This window comes from Callithrix jacchus, chromosome 7, assembly GCF_049354715.1.
Source record: "Callithrix jacchus isolate 240 chromosome 7, calJac240_pri, whole genome shotgun sequence".
NCBI lineage: Eukaryota > Metazoa > Chordata > Mammalia > Primates > Cebidae > Callithrix > Callithrix jacchus.
In genome coordinates, this window is record NC_133508.1 from 32,036,654 (window position 1) to 32,042,226 (window position 5,573).

Sequence of the window (5,573 nt, forward strand, 5' to 3'; positions counted from 1 at the left end):
AAACTCATACATTGGCAGAAACCATACTGTTTAAAATTTCAACATTGCACAGAGTTATGAGGTGAAAGAAAAACTGCAATAGCTATAGCAATAGAAACACAGTTGGTAAAGCCTTTCACTTAAAGTATAAACCTTGAGCAATTACAGAAAGGGAGACAGAATTTTTGTAAGAGTAAAGCTTCCATACGAGAAAGGCCATTTACTGTTATGGAATATGAATTATTATTGGAGCAAAAAGAGAGTCAGCAAATAATTCAGGCCCAGGATGACAAAGGAAGAGGAGTTTAATCGGATCAAATCATAAATAATTTTCCTAGCTATGTCTAGCTAAAGGTTCTTATAATTCCTTAGTACAGGGAGTGGTGGGAGGGGGTTGACATTAAAAACAGAATCCACACAGGTGGTTTATTGTATTCTTAATATTTAGCCAGTTATTATGAACAAATCCTATTGTCTTTGTATTATATTGCATTAAAATAACACGCTGAGCATTGTTTTTAGCTATCTTTTAGCCTTCAACTGACAATTGCAATAAAAATTCAGGTGCTTAGAGTAGGTTTTGCAGAGAAGCAGCACCCATTTTCTCTCTGACAGCATTAATACAGGGCTTCACACTGGGAGCATGGTGGCTTTACATTGTCAGTAAGGCTAACGAGTAAAAGACAGGCAGTTTTTGCAAAGCTGGATTGCGAGTGTGATGATTCATGTCAACTCTTTTTATTTATTTATTTCTTGAGACTGAGTCTCCCTGTGTTGCCCAGGCTGGAGTGCAGTGGTGCGAACACAGCTCTCTGCAACCTCTGCCTCCTGGGTTCAAGTGATTCTCCTGCCTCAGCCTCCTGAGTAGCTGGGATTACTGGCATGAGCTACCAGGCCTGGCTAGTTTTTGTATTTTTAGTAGAGACAGGGTTTCACCATGTTGGCCAAGCTGGTCTTGAACACCTGACCTCAAATGATCCGCCTGCCTCAGCCTCCCAAAGTGCTGAGATTACAGGCTAAAGCCACCATGCCCAGCCACTTCAACTCTTTAATCATTAAAAAAAACAGTATTTGGCCGCCGCCATTTTAACGTTTTGTCAGATGTGTCTGCGCCGGGAGGAGGCCCTGCTGATTTCTGTGTGCGCTCTTGTCAGGAGGGTGAAGGTGTTCATCGGAAATCTGCCCCAGGAGGCCTCAGAGCAGGAGAAGTGCTCTATTTTAGAGCAGTATGGGAAAGTGCTGGAATGTGACATCATTAAGAATTGCGGCTTTGTGCACATAGAAGACAAAACTGCAATGGGAGGTGCCATGCGCAGCCTGCACCATTACACGCTTCATGGGATGAACATCAACGTGGAAGCCAGCAAGAAAAAGAGCAAAACCTCAACAGAGTCGCATGTGGCCAACATCAGTCCCTCCTGAACCAATAGAAGCTTCCAGCCAAGTTTCAGGAGTATGGTCCGGTCACCAAATGTGACATCGTGAAAGATTATGCTTTCGTGCACATGGAGCGGGCAGAGGATGCAGTGGAGGTCATCAGGGGCCTTGATAACACAGAGTTTCCAGGTCGGATGTGTGTGGGCTGAAATTCCGAGCTGCAGTTGTGCACGAGAATACACTCTTGGTGGTACCCCATCTCCAGGACCTTCTTGGCTCTGTGCGTTCAGTCCCTGGGGAACCGTGGACCTTATCTTACCTTGCTAAGTTCAGACCTTTTCTTCTTTTCCTTTCCTTTCCTGCCCATTTTTCTGTTCTTCTGTCCTTGAATACTTCTGTAGCTTCCCATTCATGTTCTGTTCTCCCAGCAGGCCTCATTGTGTGCCGAAATTGTGGTGGGGGCTGTGCTGTCTCTTCCCTGCCTCCTACCTCCTGTAGCTGTTGGATTTGGGAATGACCTTGGTGACAGTCTCACTGCCCCTGGGTCTCTTTTTGGTCCAAAAGCTAGACCTATAGAGTTGGATCACTTTTTTCTTTCTAGTGAAATAAACGGTTTTTCAACTTGAAAAAAAGCAATATTTAATGTATCTGTGATATAAATACATAGATTTATAACCAGTCAACTATTATCTAATCTTAAATCAAGCTTTCAGCTTTTTAGATGGATAAAAATAATTATAATCTAAGTGACCTTTATTAATTTATTGTGTATGATTCTCTTCTATTGTGTTCATTTTTTTTCTCAGATGGTAAAAGTAATATGAAAGTAATATAGACTCATTACTGGCCATTTGGAAAATGTGTAGCAAAGAGTATCCCAACCACTTGTAGTCCTGTTTCTCTGGATTGCTTTACAGTGTCTTTTCCTGTACTTCTTTTTGTGTTGGCAAACTTTCAGAATAAAGGATGCCAAGTCAGCAATCCCTATTATATAACTGAACAAGTATATATAATAGCACTCACAAAAATAACTCAGACAGGAGTGATTACATAATTAACACGATTGCACCTTACTTTGATAAAGGGCAGAGATTTTGCAAGAAGCATTAGAAAACTGTCTCCCTTCCATAGTTATAAATGTTTTATAAAATCATTGCAGAAGTATAGGCTACTTAAAATAAGACGTTAAGATTGCTTTTTTGCTTTTGATCATTTACCAAGTGATATGGTTTGACTGTGTCTCCAACCAGATCTCTTCTTGAATTGTAGCTCCCACAATTCCCACGTCATGGGAGGAACCTGGTTGGAGGTAACTGAATCATGTGGGTGGGTCTTTCTCTATGTCATTCTGTGATAGTGAATGAGTCTCGTGAGATCTCTGGTTTTACAAGGGGGCGTTTTCCCGCACAAGCTGTCTCTTGTTTGCTGTTATGTAGGACATACCTTTCACCTTCCACCGCGATTGTGAGACCTCCCCAGCCATGTGGAACTATGAGTCCGTTAAACTTCTTTTTCTTTATAAATAACTCAGTCTCGGGTATATTTTTTTCAGGAGTGTGAAAAATGAACGAATACACCAAGATTATCTGAGTTGAATGAATAGTGTTATGGGAGGTAAATATTGAATTGGGGGTAGTATTGGAGCATGAAACACTTGGAAAACAGGGAAAGGTAGACAATGGGCAAAAATGAAGATGTGGGAATCCCAGGGAATGAGGGAGAGGAAGTATAAAAAGAGAAGTGGAGCATAAAATAATATTGGATGGTGCCATAGGTAGTGTGATCATACAACTTACAGTAAAATCTAGGACATTTTCAAGAGTGCCAATGGCATGATTAATAATTGTAGTGGCTGGGTGTGGTGGTTCATGCCTGTAATCTCGGCATTCTGGGAGTCCAAGGTGGGCAGATCACTTAAGGTCAGGAGTTCGAGACCAACCTGGCTAACATGGTAAAACCCATCTCTACTAATAATACAAAAATTAGCCAGGCATGGTGGTGTGTGCCTGTAGTCTCAGCTACTCCCAAGGCTGAGGCCGGAGAATCTCTTGAACCTGGGAGGCAGGGATTGCAGTGAGCCGAGACTGCACCACTGCACTCCAGCCTGATTGACAAGAGTGAGACTCTGTCTAAAGAAAAGAAAAAAAAAAAAAAAGAATAATAATTGTACTGAGATAACAGGTCGGAAAATTGGAAAATATGCTCACTTGACATCTATATGATTGCTTTAAATACAGGGAAAATCAGGAAATATGATCACTTTAGATACACTTAAAAAAGCAAACCTATTGCCCCGGTGGCAGCCATTCATTTGCTACCTTTACCATGTACATCACCTTTGACTTGCCGTCATTGGCCTCATTGCTTCTCATTAGCAAAAGGAAATGCTGGTTGGATACTATTTATCTTTACTGGGAGTTCCTTAAAGAGATTGCTTATCCAGGAGTTAGTGTAAAATGTCCACAAGGCCATGATCAGGTTTCAGACACCCTGAGAGTGAGTTAGCCTCACTCTATTTTAGGGTCCAGGCTTCACTCTCAGCACTGCTGATAAAGATCTAGGTTAAGGGTGCTTTATTTTGAGGGAATTTTAAGCCAGAAGCTGATGTGCTGGACTATGTCTTGGCCTCTCTACTGCAATATATTCAGTGTCATAATGGAAGTCTTAAATATCAGATATCTGTTAGTTATAGTCTTAAAGCTGTGTGCATTGTCAACTCAGTTTTGCTGTGTCTGTTGTACATATTTGGAAAACCAATGCATCAAACCTCAATTTGCAAACCATAATTTGAGGGAGTATTTACAAAAGACAGGCCGAAATCTTCTCTTGTTTGAACCAATCCTGAAGCAATGCTCTGGGCCAGCTTTCACCCTGGGAAGTTTGTGTAGGGGCTCCGCTGTTTGTTCAGAGCAGCAACGCTTTAGGTTTGGGACTCTTAGCTGAATATGATGCTGGGAATTTGCTGTTGGCAAAATAACCCCCACAAAAAAGCCTTCTACCCTCTAAGGCTTCCCAAGCCAGCATGTGGCACCTGGTACCATCAGAACAGATTTATTGTAGCCAAATATCTCCCTATCCTTCCTATCCCCAGTAGTCACTATCAAAATAGGACACAGACCAGCTGGACTCCCTACTTCAAGATGCCTGGAAGAACCAGGTACATGGTAGGAAGTGTTGGATCATCAGGAGAATACAGATGGTGCTTATAGACCTTTTGCTGTTACTGGAAGGAGGGGATGCTCCGTGGTTTCTCTTTGGCAGAGACTGGAATAGAGTTGCCCATCAAATTATAGAGATGCAGTCAGATTGCCTGCCTTCTTGAGAGTACTTTGTGGTGGGATTTCTCAAACTAGAGACACTGAAGTTTATGAGCTCTCTGTGAGTGGTTTTTTAATTGTTTTTGACTGGGTTTTGCTGTATTTCTCAGTCTGGTGTGTAGCAGCGCAATTACAGCTTGCTATTGTCTCAAACTTCTGTGCTCAAGCAGTCCTCCCATCTCAGCCTTCTGAGTAGCTGGGACTACAGGTATGCACCAGGACACCAACACAATTTTATTTTTATGTTTTTTTTATTTTTTAATTTTTTTTATTGCTTTTTAGGTTTTGGGGTACATGAGCAGAACATGCAAGACAGTTGCGTAGGTACACACATGGCAGTGTGTTTTGCTTCCTTTCTCCCCTTCACCCACATTTGGCATTTCTCCCCAGGCTATCCCTCCCCACCTCCCCCTCCCACTGGCCCTCCCCTTTTCCCCCCAATCCACCCCAGTGTTTAGTACTCCCCTCCCTGTGTCCATGTGTTCTCATTTTTCATCACCCGCCTATGAGTGAGAATAAGCGGTATTTCATTTTCTGTTCTTGTGTCAGTTTGCTGAGGATGATGTTCTCCAGATTCATCCATGTCCCTACAAATGACACAAACTAATCATTTCTGATTGCTGCATAATATTCCATGGTGTATATGTGCCAAATTTTCCCAATCCAGTCTATTATCAATGGGCGTTTGGGTTGATTCCAGGTCTTTGCTATTGTAAACAGTGCTGCAATGAACATTCGTGTACATGTGTCCTTATAGTAAAACGATTTATAGTCCTTTGGATATATACCCAGTAATGGGATTGCTGGGTCAAATGGAATTTCTATTTCTAAGGCCTTGAGGAATCGCCACACTGTCTTCCACAATGGTTGAACTAATTTACACTCCCACCAACAGTGTAA

At 42.0% G+C, this 5,573-nt stretch overlaps 1 pseudogene; it reads left to right on the forward strand.

Moving 5' to 3' along the window:
* Positions 1–416: 416 nt before the first annotated feature.
* LOC100390882 (RNA-binding protein 4 pseudogene) lies at positions 417–2,019 on the forward strand (annotated as a pseudogene).
* Positions 2,020–5,573: the final 3,554 nt, after the last annotated feature.